General features: G+C 40.9%; 1 long non-coding RNA gene across 1 annotated transcript; it reads left to right on the top strand.

Moving 5' to 3' along the window:
• Positions 1-11806: 11806 nt before the first annotated feature.
• Positions 11807-14090, top strand: LOC122028645. The gene is made up of 2 exons (XR_006124899.1): positions 11807-11870; positions 13917-14090. It is a non-coding gene; the product is annotated as an uncharacterized LOC122028645 (long non-coding RNA).
• The last annotated feature ends 8383 nt before the right edge of the window (positions 14091-22473 follow it).

Here is a 22473-nt window from a genome sequence, read left to right as displayed (position 1 = left end):
TGATCTCTCCTGAAGGTAGTACCGTCAAAAACTGTCCACTGAGTACCTCTGAGGGTATTTCTAATTTTTCGGCGAACATCCTGGCTATATATGAATGGGTTGCCCCAGTATCAAATAGAACAGTAGCACTATACTGAAAAATGCTAATCTGACCTGTGACAACTGTCGAGGCATTGGCTACGTCCTCTCTGGTGAGTGAGTAGATCCTCGCATTCGCCATAGCTGGAGGGGCTTCTAATCTGCCCTGGCTGATAAGTGGACCTTCTAGAGCGGCCTGCATCTGATATAACTGAGCTGGCTGGCCTGCATACTGAATCTGCTGTGGCTGAGGAAGACCGGTCTTGTTCGGGCACTGCTTGGCCATGTGCCCTTCTTGTCCACATTCAAAGCATCCTCGTGTGCCCTTGCGACAAACCCCTGGGTGGAATTTCCCACAAGTAGCACACTTTGGATAACTGGGTCGCTTGCTAGATGGTCCTCCTTTGGGTCACTTGCTTGTTGTTGGAGTTCCCTTTCCAGTAGAGCTATGGCCTTGCTGTTTACGAGTGTGAGAGTTTCCTTGGCCTTTGGACTCGAGGAGACTTGCTTCTGCTGCTTTATTCTGTTCTGGGGTCAAGGCACTGCTCACTAACTCCTCTTTGGTTTGTGGCTATGTATGCCACCACCACGTTCATCGCTATCTCTGCCTCGGCATCTTGAGCATCAACCGATTCGTTCCTTCTCCGTGCTAACTAGCTCCGCATAGACGAGCCAACCTGTTGAATTTCTTCACGGCTTCCTCAATCGAAAGGTTGCCCTGACGAAACTCGATGAACTCGTCATAGTGGCGGTTTGTAACCAGATGTGAAAGAACTCCTCAAGAATTCCTTCTCAAGTCAGCCCATGACATCCGGTTCACTGGGGTGCTTCGTTACGATTCTTTCCCACCACATGCGCGCGTCTGTCAGGCATAAGGAGGCACACTTCACCTTCTCGTGTTCGGCGGCCCGAAGCTCCATCCCGCTCTCCAGTGTTTTGAACCAGCTTGTGCATCCCATGGTTCACTAGTGCCCGAGAAGTTCTCTGCTTGACTCGCTGCCACTGGATCGATAGGCTTCCTTTCTTGGCTCGGCTGCTGGGACTGCTGGTGTTGTAGGCTGGACTGGTGGAACCTCTAAGACTACCGAAGTCGTATTCGGTTCCGGGGTGACTATGGGGTATTCTGGTTAGCCTTTAAGGTGGCTATTTCTTGTCGCTGCTGCTGTAATTGAACCACTAATGCTGTAAGGTCTGGAGGAGGCACTGAACTGCCTACCTCTTGCTGGGGCTCAGTAGCTAGTGCCCTTCTAGCTGGGCGTCCTCGTGCCATTTCTAAAGACATAGAGAACATATCATAACTAAGGTAATTACAGTTATATAACTACTGATATCATGTTTAAAACTATCACATACTAACAAGCAGTAGGCATATAAACATGAACTGTAATAACAAAACAAGGAGAATAAATAAAGTAGAGGTATTCTTACTTGGAAGCTGCAGGTTCAATGCTGATGTGTGTGTAGGAAGTATGGAACACTGCTCTGATACCACTCTATAACTACCCACATTCTGGGTACTGGCTGTAAGGCCGGTCGCTACAATTTATGCTAAACTATACTGTGCGGAAAGCTGGGCTAATTAAAATTTTACTCTACTAATGACGGATACAACTGATAAGAAAGGTCTAAAGACCTTCTTTGCTGGTATACATATACTAAGGAGGGGAAACTGAACATCCCAACTGAGCTAGGGACTAGAAACTAAACTTCCCAACTACCTACAGACCTGCCGATCGATCCACGCATCGATCGGGCTCGTTTCGTTTCAATCGGATCGGCCGCCAGATCGATCCAAGTGTGGTCGATCGATCGGCGATCGATCCAGTATGTCTGGATCGGTTGACCGACCGATCCAGGACCACACCGAACGTCGCTAAGATCATACCGGATCGGTCGATCGATCCAGAGGATACATGAGATATCAGATCGTCCGGATCGGCGGTACCGACCGATCCAACAATCTACACTCGATCGGTCTCAGATCGATCGAGTTCGATTTCATCCACGAACTCGATTTCAGACTTCGTGCCAAAATCTCACACAACAATTCTAAAATCAATGGAAATACATTCTAACAACTATTAACCAACATTCTAACATAATTACTAACAAACTAAACCTGGCATACTACATAGTGCATGGTTTACTATTTCATAACACTTAACAACCAAAACTGAATAATGAAACTAAAAACGCAAAGTGCTAATACTGAAGTAAAACTGTTTAGATCCCAAAGATCTTTATTCCAACTCCTGCCCACACACATCTTGATAGCATTGCCCTCCAGCCTCCGCTACTGATCCACTTTTCCTTTACCTTTATCTGCAGTATAAGAAAAGTAGTATCTATAAGCTAAAAAGCTTAGTAAGAAACCATCTACCTCACAAAACATGCAACGATGCAAATATGATTTTAAATCATGCTGTTTAAAACATATGCTGGATATACTGAATAAACTAAGCATGGCATGGCATATAAGCATACAATCATGGCATATCTAAAGCTGAACATAATGTCATCATGCATATTCACAGGGAAAAACTAAGCTGATACTAAGAACTGAGCTATGCTAATACTGATCTACTGCTAGAACTGTACTGAATTCACGAACTAATTTCTGAAAGGTTGAAAATCATATACATATAGTAAGTGAAAATACTAAACATGCTGCTGAGGGGCCCGGCAACTGTACGTGCTATGCGCGCAGCTCTAACTAGACCCGGGGTTGCAAGTCCCTAATTTAGTAGAGCTACTAGGTTATCTAAACCTAGGGACCGACTATGGGAGCCCAGCCCAATGGATATCTAATCTAGTACAGTGCCAACTGAAAAGTAAAATACTGTGTATAGCTAAACTGTTCTAAATTGCTCTTTCTAGGTTATCTGAACCTAGAGCTAGGTTGTCTGAACCTAGAGGCGACTGTGGGAGCCCACCCATTGGACCGTAGTCCCATATAAGCTAGAATAAACTGATTTACTAATTTAGATGCTTCTAATGCATTCAACCGTGCTAATAGAAATGCCTAAGTTGCATTCTTTTCTAAGCTGGTTATTTAATCGAACACCTAGTGCGCTGTAACTCCCCTCTCTATTAGGGAGACTACCTTTAGGCACCCAACAACATCTAAACCTCCAACTGAAGGAGAAAAGATGTGCCCGGCCCATCTAAAGGTACTCACTAAATCCCTAAACCTGCGAGGAGGGTTAAATACACCCTATGTGTCGACAATATACGCATATAACTAAACTAATGCACAGAAAAATCACACGGTAGCTATTATACTGCAGGTGAGGGGTTTCTTACCTCCGGTTCGTAATTTCTTACGATTCTATTTTCTAGAATTCCGGTGGAGATGACCCTTTCGAGAAACTTCTCGCGTATATGCGTTCCTCTCGCGAAGGAGTGCGCCCTCGTGTCGAAATCGTCGCCGGAAAGTGTCCTTGGGGCCCTAGAGAAAGAACCCTAGGTCTTCCTTGGTGTGGCGTCGAAAGAAGGAGGAAGAAAAGGGAGAGGTGGCGTGAGAGGGTTTCGGTGGAGAAGGATGTACCGAACCAAAATAAAATAAACCAAACCCTCTTTAAGTTTCCTATTTATAATAAGTGGGTATTTTGGTCCCACTCAATTATAATTATATTTGGTTCTCCTTTCTCTCAGCACGACCTTGCTGGGTTCAACCGGTTACTAACATTACCCCTAAACCATAGGTCTTGGGTTCGATTCCCGCCTAAGCTATTTTGCGGTTCTATTTATTTTTGCTGCTTCCGCTACTCGGAAAATTCCAGAAAAATATCTAAAAATTCCAGAAAAATCGTAGAATATTTATAATGCAGTTTCGAGAATTTTCGGGCGTTACAACTCACGATTTGGGTATGTGTATTTATTGAAATACAAGTTTGAGGCTTTGAAAAGTTTAAAGGGTTCATAAATGAAGTAGAGAAATAACTTAAGAAAAGTATTAAAATACTTCAATTCAATCGAGGTGGTGAATACTTAAGCCAAAAGTTTCAAGATTATCTATGAGACAATGAAATATTATCTCAATGGATTCCGGCTTACATACCACATGTGATGATATATTTGAAGGTGAAACCAAACCTTGTTGGGCATGGTTAGGCCGATAGTAAATCATGTAAGTCTTTCCAAAGTCTTTTAGGGTTATGTACTTGTGACAATTGTTTTCTTGTTAAACAAACTCACAACTAAGGCAATCTCGACTAATCCATTTGAGATATGGATTAGTTAAACCCTCAGTTATTTTATTCGAAGATATAATTTTGTCCTTCGTATGAGAAGAGGACTATATTAGAGAAGTTAGATGCTATGTTTGATAAGTGTCTAATAATTGGATTACCCTAAGGAAACTATGGGTTACCAATTCTAAGATCCCTTGAAACAAAAGATGTTTATTTCAAGGCATATTGTATTTCTAGAGAAAGGGTTTCTCTTGTAAGTAAACAAGTGGGAGTGAGGTTGAACTAAGAGTAGTTCAAGTGACTCTAATCGACACAAAAGAGACACCTAAATAAGACCCAGAGCTGATTACTCATTGGAATGAGGTAATAGTTGAACCTGTTAATACATTGTCACTTCATAGATCTAGTAGGGCATGTCTAATTCCCGAGAAATATGGATTTCTCATAAGTGAATCGAGAGTCCTGCCACTCATTGTGGATGAGGAGCCTACTAGTTATAAAGAAGTTCTAAAAAGTTTAGAAAGGGACTCGTGGTTGAGAACCATGAATGCATCCACCCTAAGGTATAGTACCTATTGGGTGCACATGAGTTTTTAAGATGAAAAATTGACATGGATGAGAATTTGATTTCTCACAAAAATTCATATGAACCTTGAGTGTATATAAAGGTTAGTGGGAGTGTAATCATGTTCCTAGTATTATATGTTGTTGAAATATTACTTATAAGAAACGATGTGCCCATTATACAATCAGTTAAAGTTTGGTTATCCAAGACATTTTCCATGAAAGACATGAGAGAAGCAACATATATCCTTTGGATTTAGATCTATAGAGATTGATCAAACATGTTGCTTAATCTTTCATAGTCTACATATATTGACCGAGTGCTAAAGTGGTTTAGCATGTCGGAATCCAAGAAAGGTTGAGATTAACCTTCCAAAGGCAATGTGCCTAAGCACATATGACGAGAGGATTCACATGAGTAAGATCCATTGGCGCAAGCCATAGGATCAATCATGTGTGCTATATTAGGTACGACGCCTAGTATATCGTATGCTTTGAATGTCACGAGCAAATATCAATCGGATCCAAGCATGGATCATTGGGTGGCTGTCAAGACAATCCTTGAAAACTAAGGATTTAGTCTTGGTATATGGAAGAGGTGATGTGATTATACAGAAGTATAATGATACTAATTTTCAGATGGACAAGGATGATTCCAAGTCCAAGCATAGACATGTATTCACCTTAAATGTAAGCGCAATAAATTGGAAAGGTTCCAAGCAAGAAACGATTTAACATGTGCTTCATCGCTATCATATGATCAAGAGATCATGAGTAGGAATGAAATACAAATTGGGAGAAATTCCCACCGAAAGAAACCTAATAGATCCTTTCATGAAACCTCTACCTCAAAACAAGTTTTGAGAGTCATGTAGAGACCAGCGGTGTTGGACACCATGGTGATTGACATTAGGCCAAGTGGGAGTGTTAGTTTTTGAGGGAATGTCCTAAGGCAATCACATTATAGTTTACTATTTATTTGATAAATATAGATTTACTATTTAGGTGCACATTCTCTATGCGTATGAATGGATCTTAAACTCACATTCTGAATGTCTGCAATATGATTCATAGGATAAGATAACTTGTAATTGGATCACAACTTGTAAGTATCTCTACATATACAATTATGAATATATTGGAATATTCCCTAGTCGATGAATTGATGAGTTCGAACATCATCGATTTTGATAGACTAACATGGGTCATACCCCTTGGTATAACCAAGCAGCTGTTTCTCACTAGCCAGAGACATTGGGATGTCGAGAGTTAAACGTAGTTCATTGAAGTGACCTGTCATGCCCCAAGTAGTCCCTGCCAGAAGAAATTTCGACAGCATCTCCCCTGTATGGGTGACAATATAAAACTATACTACATGCCCTCAGAGCCACATATACCTCGGCCAACACGGCTGGAGCAATAACAAAAAAATACCTAAACAAACCACGCAATTTATATCAAATCATCACAATATAAAAGAAATCGAAAACAACATCTAAACTTACCTCTTCTGTCGATCACCAGGCGCGTAGCAAAACATAACAAATACAAATCCACCAAGCAAGCAAAAACCCAACCAGTACAATACTTAAAGACAAACCACACAAAATTCAGAGTGTAAAACTGATACAAGTCTGAAATATAGCTCTAAGCAAATAACTAGAAACCCAAGAGACCAATACGAAAACTCTTGTGATGATGGGACTAGCAACTGGAACCTCCTGACGGCCTCAACCTCAAATAGAAAAATATCAATGAGGTGAGTCCAAAACTCAGTGGATACCAAGTTGACATGCATAGTAAGAAATAATCAATGGGTTAATTCTCAATTTAGTCCCTCGTTATTTGACGTGGTGCTGATTTCGTCCCTAATTTTTCAATTGACCAAATTTAGTCCTCCAATTTTTGAACATTTTCCTAAATTGATCCTTCAGTCCAAATCCCCGTTAAAATAGACGGGAAGACTTGTTTAACCGGTGGAAGTGACCTATGTCTTGCTTTTATTGTTGTGTTATTTCCCCATTCTGGAGATGACCTAGAAGGAGATACTAACGCCTTGTTCAGTGATTTCGAGAGAAGTAGCATATTCTTACTGCTGTTGCCATTCTTTCTCCTCTCTGATTCCATTTCACCCTTCAACAGGTCTCCCCTCTCCTTCCATCATTTTCTCTTTTTTATTTTAGTTTTAGCTTATTATTCATTTGTCACCGAGTTTCGTCAAGCTTATCATTCATCTGTGAGGAGGCCTTTGGAAATATCTTGATCAATGGCCAGAAACAGAAGCTTGCCTTTGGAACGTCGGCTTATGTGAACCAAGATGACGTGATGATGACGACGCTGACGGCGAGGGAGGTCGTCTTCTACTCGGCGCAGCCCCAGTTGCCGGACTCCATGTCAACGCTTGCGAAGTGGGCGAGGACGGAAGCGACGATGAGGGAGATGGGATTGGCGACCGCCATGGACACTAGAATCGGCGGGTGGCACGTCAAAGGCATCAACGACAGCGCGTCAGCATCTGCGTCGAGCTCCTCACCCGTTCGCCGCTCCTCTTCCTCGACGAGCCCACCAGCGGCCTTGATAGCGTCGCCACCTATCACGTCATCCACCGGATCGCGCGCCTCGCCCACCGTGAGAGGATGACGGTCGTCACCGCCGTCCACCAGCCCGACAGCGAGGTGTTCTACCTCTTCGATCGCCTCTGCCTCCTCGCCTATGGCAACACTGTCTTCTTCGGCCCTGCTTCGGCGACTGTCGAGGTACCAACTCGATCTCAAAGCTCAAATGCTCAATTAAGAGTTGAATTCTCTCTTTCGACCTATGGAAATTCAGCCTTGCTCAAACTTTTCTCAAGTTCTTTGCTTCCAACGGTTTCACCTGCCCTTCTCTGCGCAATCCTTCAGATCATTATCTCAGAACAATCAACAAAGACTTCGATACGGTCAGTGCTTCTTCTTCGCAGCTTATAAACCAACAAGTTTCTAAATCTCGAACTCAATCAATGTCAGGATTAGGGAAATAGCGCAAGAATAAAAGCAATTGGTCACTTTCACTGGTTAAATAAGTCTTCCAGTCTATTTTAACAGAGATTTGGATGAAAGGATTGATTTGGTAAAACGTTCGAAAATTGGAGGACTAAATTTGATTAATTGAAAAATTAGGGACGAAATCAGGACTACGTCAAATAATGAGGGACTAAATTAGAAATTATCCCGATAATCAATACTAACAATTATGCATACAGTGTCCTAGAATAATAATAGAAAATGCAAAACTGAAAGGAAAGGAGAAGGTGTACTCACCAGGATCTCCAATCAGGATAATAAGGTCGTCAGACCAAAATTATCATGTCTCCTGTATGCCTGTCAATCATATGCATCCACCAAATATGCAGCAAACAAAGTGCAGCAAACACAAATAATAAATGCAGTCATGCATATGACATGGTCACCCCTGACGCCAGTCAGCCATCTCACACACGATAGTGAGACCGAGTGGGTAGGGGTATGACAACTGTGCACTCTACCATCACTACTCCTGATGAGTGACCGAGTGGATAGGATGCAGTCGGAGTACACCTATCCTCCTACCCCAAATCATAAGTGGGGGAGCTCAATGCTTTCATCTCCCTGAGACGGTCTAGAGGAGTGATCCCTGACGTGCTATCACGCTACGTCACGCTACCCATGAGTGGACCAGCGGAGCACTGATAGAGCAAACTGTCACACACTCTGCCTGATATACCACTAACCCATGAGTGGTTGTATGTGCATATCCATGTAACTGGTGATGAGCTCAACAATAATGGGGCTACCAATCGCTCAGCATGCAATCATACAAGATGGTGCATGACACTAAGCATGAAAACCCTGACCATATCTACCTCCATAAAACATGTACCAAAAATATATTGATCAAATATAAAGATCTAGGTACACATGTCATATATGGTAAATGTCTAGTCTGGTGTATCGTAAGGCATGGTTTGTCACTACCTCTATGAGCATATATATAATCAAGCAGATATGAATGCAAAATAGGTAAGTAAAAACAAGCATGCAATAGGTAACTAGTAGTGGCATACCGATGCAAATATGAACATAATCATTACTACTTGTTAAAAACTACTATGCATATCAAATGACAATATCTAAATATAAGTCAAGGTACTTGCCTCCAATATAGTGCGTGCCAAAAGAAACCCCACGTAAAGTAACTTATCGCGAATCAAAGTCCTGTAAATCAAACGTATAATTTAGCTACTCTAACATGTATCAAATAGCTAAACCAAATTTTTATCTACCAGGAACCCTAATTCATTCATTAAATCTCGATATAACTAATTAAATCTAATCTAATCTGAAACTTAGATTAGATCCAAAATTTTAAACCTAATTAAATATAACTCAACGTTTAACTAGGGATAGTTTCCTTAACCCTAATTATTCCATTAGATATATATATATATATATATATATATATATATATATATATATATATATATATATATATATATATATATATATATATATATATTTATTTATTTATTTAAATCAACCAAAGCTCAACCAATACAAATCTATCATCTAATAAACTTTCTAACTTCCATTCCAAGGGTAAGCTACAACAGAAATTAAATTCTCTACACCTTACCTTAACTCCAACCACCACTGTCGACTCACGGCCGGAAATCGCAGCTGCCGAGAGTACCAGCCGGAAGCACTTGCTGTCGTTCCAAACCAAATAACCAAAGTTAACATCGAATACAGATCGTCGATCCAGAAGTACACCCGGTAAACTGATTACCTGAAATCTAACCGTCGAAACCCTAGATCAGCATTGGCAGCAAACAGCCAGCTGATGCCGGTGACGCTAGGTCAAAATGGGTGGCTATTGAGGTGGCGAACTGGAGCAGAAAGACGGCAATGGCGATGGCTGTGACCAGGAGGAGAAAAACAACAGCCGTACTCAGTTTTTGGTTGTCTAATCATCAAAATAATACCCAACTCCTAAATCCATATCTAGGAGGAAAACTTACCTCAAATCTGGCTGCCGAAACCCTAGGTCAGCGTTGTCGTAGAGAGCTTTCGTGACTGACTCGGGTAGAGGAAGGAGATGTGTAGGTGAATACGAGCCTTAGGCCGAACCTCCACTGCTCGTCTTGCGGTCTACTAGGATTGGGAGGAAGGAGGCGTCGGAAAGGGGTGCCAACGGTCGTGGATTCAATCTAGGGCACGCTGGGGCACACCAGAGAGATCTGGTGGTCGGCACTGCTCCGTTCGATGGCGGTGGACTGCAGAGAGGCTAGGGCAGAGCTCGGGAGTAGGGAAGAGGAAAGAAGAAGAGGATCGGGCAGAGGCAAGGAAGAGAAGGCTCGGGAGAAGAAGTGCCCTACTTCTCCTTGGCTATTGCTTTTGTTTGCGTGGGAGATGAAACATCGAGGTGGCGTCGTCGGGTGGAGGAGTTGAAGAGAATCAGCAGAGGAAAGGGTGTGACGGCGGGATTTGGGCTCGGGAGGAGGAAAGAAAGAAAAAGAATAAAAACAAAAGAAATATTAAACATTTCCTCGTTGAAATGGGGTAGCCTAAATAGGCCTTCCCGTGATCCAATAATTGATCCCCCTTAAACTCGTCATACGTACTCTGAAAAATTCTCAGAAAATTTCTAAAAATTTTAAAAAATTCCGTTAAGGTTATTCCTCTATTTAATTTTTGTTGTCTATTTTACATGATCTGCTGTAAGAATTCATATGGTTCTCTATATATATACATATGTTAATGAAGCTCTTACTACAGCTCAAGTGCAAGTTTCCTTTGACTTGAAGTATTCAAGTCACCTTGATCATGGAGGCTTATACTTTGACATCTTAAGCAAGCATCTCCTTGGAAATGTGGACCCGAGATAATTGGGTATAAGTCAAAGTGTCCGAAGGTGTTTGGATAACCCACAGAAGATTCACCAGTCCTTGCAAGGAGACATATACCCTATGACCACTTGTTAGGATTATTACTCAAAATCTTTGGCCAACGTATTACATGTTAAGAGTACGAGACTCTTTGACACATATCAGAGTAATTTGAATCTGCAAGATGTGAAAGTATTACTTAGGCTAGGTGTGATGTAGTCAGCCTAGTGGAAATTGACATATAGACTATGTCCTGAACCAAGTGAGTATTGTTGGAACCCCAAGGTTGTTTTGGTGTGATCAACAAGTTAAGTTAGGTCCTGTGTTGTTTCTAACCTTGTATCTAAGTGTGCAGGAGCTTAGGAGCACAGGTACTCGAGCGGAAGACACAGCTAGCGAGAAGGACGGCACGCGGTGTAACGACCCAATTTTCCCTATTTCGAATTCTAAATATCTTTAAAAATATTTGGAAATGCTTTTAAAATATTCTAGAGATTTTTAGAGTATTTTTATGTAATTTTTGGAGGTCGTTTGGTATTTTTACAAAATGAAAGAGATTTTTGACAAAAAAATGTCCAAGCCGAGGTTTGAACCAGAAACCTCGGGTTAAGCAAAGATTCGCTTAACCAACAGACCAGTCGCGGGTTTCTTAGTAAAACTTGAACCAAATGGTATTTAAGCTATAGTTGGAATATTTAAATAAATTGACATAAAAAGGGGCGCGGCTGAGGATCGAAGCCCAGGCCTTTGGCTCGGTCAAAACCCAGCCAACCAACTATTCCGCAGTTGTTTTGTGATTAAGAAGGGAAGCGAATATATTTAAGTAGTAGTTGGTGACAGAAATTTTAGGTATTAAAAGGAGAACTTAGGTTTTAGCCGAAACCTAAATTTTCCTTCCCTTCTCCCTCGTGACGGCGTCTTCCTTTCTCGGGCGAAAATCGCAGCACGCACCTAGGCGACTCCGGCGGCCGGCGAGCTCCCTCCTCCACGGATTCTTCACAAATCCGAGCTTCTCTCGGCAAGGAGAGCGTGCGGGCACAAGAAGAGGCCGAAAGTTGCAAGTTTCCAAACCCTAGAACCTCCTCCCTCCTTCGGTTGGGGGCTTATCCGAACCCTAGATCTCCCTCTTGGTTGTAAGTACTACTCACCTGTGGTAGGAGTTGCTCCGAGCTTCGATTTATTTTCCTTGCTTCCGGATCTTGTTGTGCCGAGTAGAAGTATAGGCTAGGGTTTGCGTTTGCTGTGCTAAATTTACTGTGCTAAATTGCTGTGCTAAATTGCTGTGCTAAGGTGTGCTGTATCGAATTTGCCATGTTAGGGCATTAGGTTTTTGGATTTCTATGCTAGGGTTTCCCTTTTTAATAAGCTAGGGTTACTGTGTTGAAATTTCTATGTTAGGTTTCCTTTTAGAAGTTGCTATGCCAAATTGCCATGCTAAGTTGCTGTGCAGAAAGTTTCTTGCTTGGGTTTGCTGTTGAACAGGATTATAAGCTAGGGTCTTCCCTTTCATTACTTACCTTTCGTGGCATACATGTTAAGCATGCTAGTTTATTGTTCGAGTTTAATTGTATAGAAGGAGTTCACTTTAATTCTTAGCATGTAAGCACAGTAAGAAATGTTTAGATTACCTGTTATGTTGTTTCCTGCCGTGAGTTACAAGTGGCATAGCTATTCTATAACATTTGCTAGGTATGCTAGTGATTGTTGAGTTTAGTTCTTTTCTAGAAGGTTTGCATGATAAATCGTAGCTTTAACTTGCAAATTAGGCTTTGGTGGTTTAGTTGTGATAAATTGCATGTATAGCAGATCAACATGTTCTAGTTAGCTTAGTTGTTCTAGAACTACGGCACGCTTACATTTGAATGCATTTAGGAATTTTGTGCTTTATGCTTTAGCTGTTATAAGGATTCAGAGTTAGCTTATTTTGCTACCTTATCTGGCATTCCAGTGTTTAGTTTCCTTTGCATTTCAACATGCAATTCAGTTTTAGAATTTCATAGCTTTGCTCTATTTTATAGCATGCTTAGAGAGTTCAGACTTGCTTTCCTTTGATTTATGTCTATTGTAGCATGCTTAGAGAGTTCAGATTCGCTTTCCTTGATTTATGTTTATTGTAGCATGCTTAGAGAGTTTAGACTTGTTTTCCTTTTATTTAGTTAGAATGAGTTTAGCATTTTCCTTGCTACTCAGAAGGGCAAGAACAACCTTCATTTAAAGTATGTAGTGTTTGTTTCTTGAATTTCTTGAACATGAACAGCTATTAAACGTATCTTGTAGTTTGATTTGCTTGCTTTATTTTTATAGCATGCTCAGTTAGTTGTAATTCTCTACTTGTTAGATACACTTGCAGTATTCGAATAGCATGAGCAGTATTGAATTATAATTTAGTTTCTAGTTTCTTGTTTTGATACATATACATATATGTGCTAGTTAGTTTTTAATGGCTCTTTAATCTGAAGCATATAGTTAGTTGTTTTTGCTATTTTAATAAGATGAATAACCATGTATTTTAGTGGGATAATTATGTGCCCTATTAAACCTTTTGAGGATTATGGGTAACTACAAGTAAGAAAAAGACCAAGGTCTAGTTAGAAAAGATAACAAGTAAATTAAAGTAAGAGGCTAGTACCCGACTTCCAAGGTTGTCGTTAAACAAATCTAGGTGACCAATTCCAAGGTCTTGGCCCTGGTAAGACCAAAGTCTTTATCCTCATAGGACTGGAGGCTCGCTACCTCAGTCACTATTAGAGAGCGCGCATAAGATGGTACTAAGCCTGGGCCTAAGAAAGAAAAGAAGAAAGTTAAATATTAATTTCAAGTATAATGCTATAAGTAAATGAAACAAGTATCACCTATGTTTAGAACCAGTAAAGTTTAGCTCTTTTAATTCTAAGCATACCGTATTAGTTTTCATTTGCTTTTCTTATGAGTTTATTGAGCATGATTAGCTTTATTTCTAGCATGCAGATTTATTCTTATATCATGAGTATGCAGATTTATTCTTATATCATGAGTATGCAGATTATTTTAGTGCTTTGCTATAGATGAGCATGTTTAGCTTTTCTTTTTAGCATTTCAGTTTGAGCATCCTTTGCATCTTATGCACTTCGAGTTTTTGTGAGATGGTTTAGTACTTACTAAGCGTTTCGCTTATAGATTTATTTTTCCTCCTACTGTAGATAAAGGAAAAGCTAAAGTATAAAGAGGAAGACGACAAGGAGATGCGTGATGGATGGTGTGTGATGTTGGACTGTGGGAGAGATCTGGGAACATTATTAAGTTATTTGAGTTTTGGTGAAAACATCTGAGACTGTATCATTTATTCTAGGTCCATGAGATTATCTTTGGTTCTAGATGGCATGCTTTGATGTAATTGTTAGTAAGTTAGTACTTTGGTGCTTTCTTGAGTTATAGTTTTGATATGTTTCTGTTAGTATGGTTATGTTATAAATGCATGTGATGTATGTATTGGATTTTAGTCCGCTGAACAGCAGATACTCTGTCGAAATTTTAAGTTTTCTAGAAACATTAAGTACAGCTTACTACACTAGTTGTTTTAAAATTTCTGCGTGAGTTGTTTGTATCTCAGTTTAAGGTCACCGGTACAGGGGAGACTCTGTCAAAATTTTTCGGTAGGGATTCCTCGTGGTTTCGATCACACCGGTTAAGTAGAGTTAGTAGTTAAGTAACGGTCATCCTTAGAGTGTAGTATTAGTAAGAAGGGTAGTCGTTACACGTGGTGCGTCCGAGGGATAAGGCGCTGTGGAAGAGTACACCGACGGACGAGAAGGAAGCGTGCGGTAGTAGCAAGAGACGAAAGCCAGAGCGGAAGATTGCTCGGGGAGCAAGAGGCGCAGCTAGCGAGAAGGTCGGTACGGGGTGCGACCGAGGCACAAAGACTGTGGATGAGTACGCAGGTGGACGAGAAGGAAGCACGCGGCGACTCCAAGGGACGAGAAACCAGAGCGGAAGGCTGCTCGAGAAGACCGGAAGTTGGGTTCGGGTAAGCCATATTCCGGATGGCAGAGATCACCCAAGCGAGCGGATCCGGAGCAGAAGACCCAGACCGAGGCGGGACTGAACCAGAGAAGAGGTCCCGGACAAAAAGTCAACTACTGTTGACTTTTTGCACCAGGGCGCCCGGAACCATTCCGGGCGCCCGGAGCAGTCCGGGGCTCCCGGAATGCTTCCGGGGCTCCCGGAATGCTTCCGGGGCTCCCGGAATGCTTCCGGGGCGCCCGGAATGCTTCCGGGGCGCCCGGAATGCTTCCGGGGCGCCCGGACTCGAATTTTGACCAGGATCGAGATTTTACTCGATCTGATCATTGGGGGATAAAGTTTATCCCACTCCAGGGCGCCCGGAACCCTTTGGGGCGCCCCGACCAAGGCTATAAATATAGCCTTGGTCCAGAAGCTTTTGAACCAACTCATTACTTATAATTCCAACGCTTGTGTGCTTTAGAGTTGTAGTTAAAGCTTCTGTTTTCTGTGCTTCAACGTTGTAAGAGGCTTCTCCGCTTGAAGGAGTTTTTTAGTGCGTCAACTTCCTTGGATTAACAACCATATCGGTTGTAACCAAGTAAATATCTTGTGTCTCGTTCTTTATGATTTTAATTTATCGCTTTACTTTATTTATGCAAGTGTTAGCTTAAAGAGTTCGAGGAAGGGTTGTTTGTTTTATTTTACAGGGCTATCCAACAACCCCCTCCTAGTCGGCCGCAACGGTCCTACAAGTGGTATCAGAGCTGAGACGCTTCAAGAAGGACTAACCGCCGTCTGAAGCAACAAAACGATGGTCGGAGATAGCATCTACCCACCTGCATTCGAGGGGGAGTTTGTTGTTTGGAAACAAAAAATGGAGGTATATTTAAATTTAGATTTTGGTATTTCTTTAATATTGAAATTTGGTTTCGAAGCACCAAGGACAACGAATGGAGAAGAACTCGATAAATGCCTCTGGAACGAGAAGCAACATAACGAGTATATGGCAAACGGTCGGGCACAATTTCACCTCCTAAGCACAATGCCAAATGAAGATCTCGATAGAGTTAGCGAATATAAAAGCGCAAAAGAACTTTGAGAAAAGTTCTTGAAGCTCTACGAAGAACCTTTGGAAGTCGACAACTCAATGGACACCAAGCCGTCGACAGAACAGTCCGAGAACGAGGAAACTACCGAGACAGCCGAACTCCATCCTGAAGCTACAGAAAGCTCATCCCAGTTGAGCATCGATGAAGGGGGAGAGACTTCAGAAAAAAGCAACTCAATAGGGGGAGAATCAACAGCTGACAAGGTAAGTCAGGTATGGTCTCCACCTTCTGAACAAGTAATTAAATCATCGAAAGAGTTTTTCGGATTAGAGAATCTTCTTTCGAATAAAGTTTTTCAAATTACAAAATATTCTTTCGAACAAATTTTGCACATTGCCGAAAGAATTTTTACAAATTATACTGTCGAAAATTTTTATCAAGTTAGAATTTATGTTATTGAAATATTTTTGTGAAGTAGAAAATAAAAAAAATAATAGAAAATGACATGTTAAAAGATCGAATAAAATTTTTAGCATGTTTAATATTTGTTGCCTTAAATCTAAAAAATTGTGATTTAAGAAGTTATGATAAATTAAAATGGAAATTTAAAATTTTCTGATAAAATCATGAGAATTAAAAATTAAAAAATAATAATAAAATAAATGCATAGAATTTTTTTAATGTTCTCAAAAATTGTTTTAAATTTTTTCTCTTATAAATTGTCTCAAAATTTTCTTGCATAAAGTTTTTCAGTTTAGAAAGTTCTTAATTCTTGATGACAAAAACTTAGAAAATTTTCAAAAGTTATGCTTGACTTAGAAATTTTCCTTGACTTAGAAAAATTTCCAGAAAATTATTGAAACAGATTTTTATAAGTTTTCTAAGTGGCAACCCTTAGATTTTCTTGCAACCCTAATTTTTTATGTGATCAAAGGGGGAGAAGAAAAAGTATAAGTCTAGGGTAGGGTAGACTTGAAAATTGGAAATTTTTGAAATTTAATGTTCCTATCTTTTTGCATGTTATTGAAAAAATAAATTGATTAATTTTCATATCTATTTTTGACCCTAGCTTAACTTGGGTTGATCACATCAAAAAGGGGGAGATTGTTGGAATGCCAAGGTTATTTTGGTGTGATCAACAAGTTAAGTTAGGTCATGTGTTGTTTCTAACCTTGTGTCTAAGTGTGCAGGAGCTTAGGAGCACAGGTACTCGAGCGAAGGATGTAGCTAGCGAGAAGGATGGCACGCGGTGCGTCCGAGGGACGAGGCACTGTGGAAGAGTACACCGGCGGATGAGAAGGAAGCGTGTGGTGGTTCCGAGGGACGAAAGCCAGAGCGAAAGATTGCTCGGGGAGCAAGAGACGCAGCTAGCGAGAAGGTCGGCATGGGGTGCGACCGAGGGACGAAGACTGTGGATGAGTACGCTAGTGGACGAGAAGGAAGCACGCGGCGACTCCGAGGGACGAGAAGCCGGAGCGGAAGGCTGCTTGAGAAGGCCGGAAGTTGGGTTCGGGTGAACCCTATTCCGGATGGCAGAGATCACCCAAGCGAGCAGATCCGGAACAGAAGACCTGGACTGAGGCAGGACTGAACCAGAGAAGAGGTCCCGGACAAAAAGTCAACTACTGTTGACTTTTTGCTCCGGGGCGTCCGGACCCGACTTTTGACCAGGATCGAGATTTGACTCGATCTGGTCATTGGGGGATAAAGTTTATCTCCCCCAGGGCACCCGGAACCCTTCGGAGCGCCCCGACCAAGGCTATAAATATAGTCTTGGTCCAGAAACTTTTGAACGAACTCATTACTTGTAATTCCAACGCTTGTGTGCTTTAGAGTTGTAGTTAAAGCTTCTGTTTTCTGCGCTTCAACGTTGTAAGAGGCATCTCCGCTTGAAGGAGTTTTTTATTGTGTCAACTTCCTTGGATTAACAACCACATCGGTTGTAACCAAGTAAATATCTTGTGTCTCATTCTTTATGATTTTAATTTACTGTTTTACTTTATTTATGCAAGTGTTAGCTTAAAGAGTTCGAGGAAGGGTTGTTTGTTTTATTTTACAGGGCTATCCAACAACCCCCTCCTAGACGGCTGCAACGGTACTACAAGTATAAGACAAGTGAAAGGAACGAGGCATAACTTACTGTAGCTGCTGAAAGGTTTGGAAGTGGTTCCGAGATCAACCTATGATTTTTTGGTTAATTCAAGATTATAATGTACTACTAGGTGTTACTCATGATCATTCTATAATTGATGATTAATTATGGACGGCTAACATAACTGGGCACATATAAGGTCACACGCACTATGAGTTTATCTAAGAGATATAAAAATAGTTTGAGAATTGGATTCTCATATCGAGAGATATTAAATCTGGTTGGACTAGACAAAAAGCAAATATGGAATCAGAGTGACGCTCTCCCTGTGGTTACCTGTTAACCCCGGGCACTCTTTCCGCCGACCACACCATCGGTAGCAGCGAGATTCATCGCCGAACAGCAGTGTAAGCTGATGTCCACGCCGTGCCACTGGACAACCCTTGTTTCACAGCTGGAAGCAATATTCTGAATAGAAATAGTTGCTACCTGAATCTTGCTAACACCGAAGCTACTGTTCCTTGAGGGAGGCAAGGTTTTGGCCTTCGAACAATGACTACAAAGGTTATAGTGACCAGTTTATTTGTACCTTTTAGCTATAATTGTTGCCGGATACAAATTGGACCGTAATCTCTCTCTCTCGGATCGAACCATCTCCCACCTCAGCTAGTATCAAAGTGGAGACACGACTTGGACTTATTGAAGTCGTCTTGAAGATAGCTCAGCGTGGATACAAGTAGAGGCGAGACTCGAGCGTCGCTTGGTTGATCTCCTTCCAAGATCATCCGATGGAATCTTCTATATATAATCCGTTAGGTATACCTAGCGTAAATTTACTTTCCATAAAATTTTAATTATGTGATCATGTCTGACATGTTGTATCCTTGTATGCATGTGGTGGTGTATAATATAATAATTAGGAATTATTATTTTATTTTTCGTAGTACATGTTTACAAAACGTATTCTAGCATGCACACACGTCAGGTTACCCAACAAATCTCACATAGATTACGATAGAATCCAATACATAGTGTGGGATTGTGTGCATGTTTATAGAAGACTAGACTATCTAATGAATAATGTTGTATTATGTTTATAATATCTATTACGCCCTAGAGGAGTCTCTGCCAGACAAAAATTCGACAACATCTCCCCTGTACGGGTGACAATCTGAAGCATTATTACATACAAAATATATATCAGCCACATACGACTGGGATATATAAACAACCACGCAGTTTATATCATCAACCCACTCGACTGGAACAAAATACACAACCACGCAGTATAATAACAGCCCACACGGCTATATCAAACGCAGTGGAAAACCATAAATTAATACGAATGTAAAACCAACAAAGTCACTAACTAAAATACCCGCAATCACAGACTTGACTCCAAAATTCACATCGACTTATTGAAAAGCAAAATACACAAAATCAACCTACCACCCAAACGATAACAAAACCAAAAAAAAAAAACTATCCTCGACTGTGACGTGGGACTGGCAGCCGGAACTCTCCAAGCATCCATGACTCATCTACCTGTTACCTGCCGAAAGAAAACCAATTTGCGAGGTGGTGAGTATTGAAACTCAGCGGGTAAAGGAAAGATAGTGCATGAACATAATATACATATACAGAGTGTCAACAGTATACAGTCTCATAAAAGGAATAGTAGACACTAAAATAGAATCATAATAAATGTTCATACCTGAAACTATATGCTAGGCTAGGTATAGAAGGTCAGAAATGGTACTAATCTACTACAGTACTGCTCATAACTACAAGGTAACATGTAAGGTATATTACCAATAAGAAAACCAGTATTTAAACACATACCTCAGGTATATATCTCAACTTATGTGAGCATATCAACATAAGAAAGCAACAGCAGCATAAGTAAGCAATCAGCAGATATAAACAGTAGCAGCCAAAGCAAGTATAATAACAAACAGCGTATGCACGGATGGTCACTCCCGCCTACCTCTCTACACCATGACCCTTGTATGGTCGAGAGGTCGGGTTAGTGACAGACTGTACATCACTACAGCTACCACTCTCTCAAGTGGTCGAGGGGACAGTTGCATAGTAGATAACTAGCTACATCTGCGATGGGATCCCTGCTGCTCGTAACTTCAACTACCACTCTCCATGAGTGGCCGAGTACGACACGACAGGACAAGCGACATCAACTCCAGCGACCACTCTCTCGAGTGGACAAGGATGCGACCCTGGTCAACAACTCTCTTGACCGCAAGGGAGAATTGGTCGTTGACATGCATGCCATGACATGATGCAATAATTATCATACAAGGATAAACAGAAATTAGGTATGCTACATGAAGCCAGCATGCTCAATATAGTACATAAATAAACAACAGTCAAAGCATACAAACATGGTATCTAATATCTGCTACTTATCATGGACAACATCAAAAGACTGTATAGATATGGAAACGAATATCTCAAAGATCACGTGGAAGTATCAAGCGCAGGAAAAATAAGAGTAGAGTCAAGGTAAAACAATCCTTATCCAAAATAGTTCATGCACCAAGGTCAAAGTACTAAAAGAAACAAAGCAAGAAGTACCCTTTATACGTAGATCGAGCTAAATAATCCCCACGTCGAAGTGCTTATTTCAAAACAACGTCCTACAAATCATATATTATACAATTTAGCTAATAAATAAGCAACAAGCGGCTAGACCTAAAGATCCAAACCCTAAGGAAAAACCCTATTCAAACCGATCATTATTTATCCTCAAACCATGATTAGCTTCCACAACTCTTATCCATGAATCCTTAATTCCAATCTACTCAATTCTGTCAACTAGGAACCGTACGAAACCAATCCATCACCACTAATCACAATATTAATCTATTGTTTCCGATACAATCATGTATTCCTCTAAATCAACCAATCACTAATGAACCAAACCTCATTAAATACAATCAATTGGTTAACTAGAGTTAGTTTCCTTAACCCTAGACAATCCACTATATAATTGATTCACGTCTAAAACTAAATCAACCAAAATTAAGCATCTTACCTCAAGCTCACCACCACTGCATAGTTTAGGGTTTTGCTACCGGAAAGGGTTAGCTGCTCTGCCGACAGCTGCTAAGGACGCCTCTGCTGCGGTGATGAACCCGAGTAGAGGGCAGTGACGATGGAAGACTTGGCTGGCGACTGGTGTTGGTCGTGGCCACCGGGGCGACGCGAGCAGGAAGAAGAAGAAGAACTCGACGTCGAGGATAACTAGGGCACAGGTGAGGGGTCGGCGCGAGAAGGCATTCATCGTGGCGAGATCGCGAGGAAGAGGCGAAGGCTCGGGACAGAAGAGGAGACTAGGCAGTGTGTGGCAGTGGGCAACGCAGATAAAGCTTCGGTGAGGCGTCGGCGTCGGGGAGAAGAGAAAAAGGGTGGAGGCTCGGCATAGAACCTCTCCTTGGCCGAAGGTGACTCCGAGGGATGAAGAAGCGTGGTCGGCGGTGAGAAGAGGAGGAGAAAGGGGTGGTGTCGGGCTTAGGGCACGTGGAAGGGGAAGGAAATTTCGGCGCAGAAGGATTAGGGAAGAATAAGAAACTTAGGCTTTAATAGAAAACCTAGGCCTATTAATCAAATCAACTCCCTAATAAATAGGTATTCCAAACAGACCTTTTCCAAAGCCTAAAATTTTATCCCCTCAAAATACGCTCCACGGGCTCGGATTAAATCCCCGAAAATTTCTAAAAATTCCTAAAAATTTCATTAAAATTATTCGTCCATTAAACCTTATTATTTAATTATTATTTGGGCACTGTATTTTACAATATCAGGATAGTAGATCTGATAGAAGGAAAGATCAAGGCATGGAGTTCCTACAACAATGAAGGATTTGTTGCTAAAGGATTTGTGTAGGTCCTCTGTGGAAAATCTAGGTCTTGGAGAGGATTCGAGGAGCTAGTCTTCTTTTGTGCAATCTTACATATTTTTTTGCTACAATTAAGAAAATAAAATATAAATAAATTTAGCTTCAATGAAGGAGAGAAGTATTAGGATCATACTGAGGCATGATTTGGTTGTAAAAAGATTTCAAGAAAGCCTATAGGTGGCGAGGTAGAGAGAAAAAGGCGATAGAGGTTGAAGTTTTGGATGAATCAAGTTTTTTGCCCAGGTCTCGCTTATATAAAGTTTTATCGGTCGACTGATCAAAGGCTTGGTCGATTGATCCCTTATATTCGCTGAAATATCGACCAATCAGAAGGAGATGATTAATGTTCGGTCGATCAATTAAAGTAATCGGTCGACTGATAAATTGATGATAGGTCAATTTTTTCGTATATGCTGGGAACGAATTTATGTTAATATCGGTTGACTGAAAAAAGTTTTCGGTTGATCGATAACTTAAAGTAAGTTATATGTTTCCCATTGTCTACATGGTGGGGTTTGGTTGACCGAACCTAGGGTTCGGTTGACTGATAGTTTTTTTTAACTCGTCTCACTATTTCTATATTTTTAAGTAGGATAAATCTATAGTTATGTGAGATGATTTATTTGATTGAGTTTGATATTGAAAATTCAATTTAACTTTCAAATTTATTGTTATTGTTTTGATTTAAATTTTAAAAT

Source organism: Zingiber officinale, chromosome 10B (genome assembly GCF_018446385.1).
Source record: "Zingiber officinale cultivar Zhangliang chromosome 10B, Zo_v1.1, whole genome shotgun sequence".
Lineage (NCBI taxonomy): Eukaryota > Viridiplantae > Streptophyta > Magnoliopsida > Zingiberales > Zingiberaceae > Zingiber > Zingiber officinale.
This window is presented reverse-complemented; position numbering and strand designations above follow the sequence as displayed.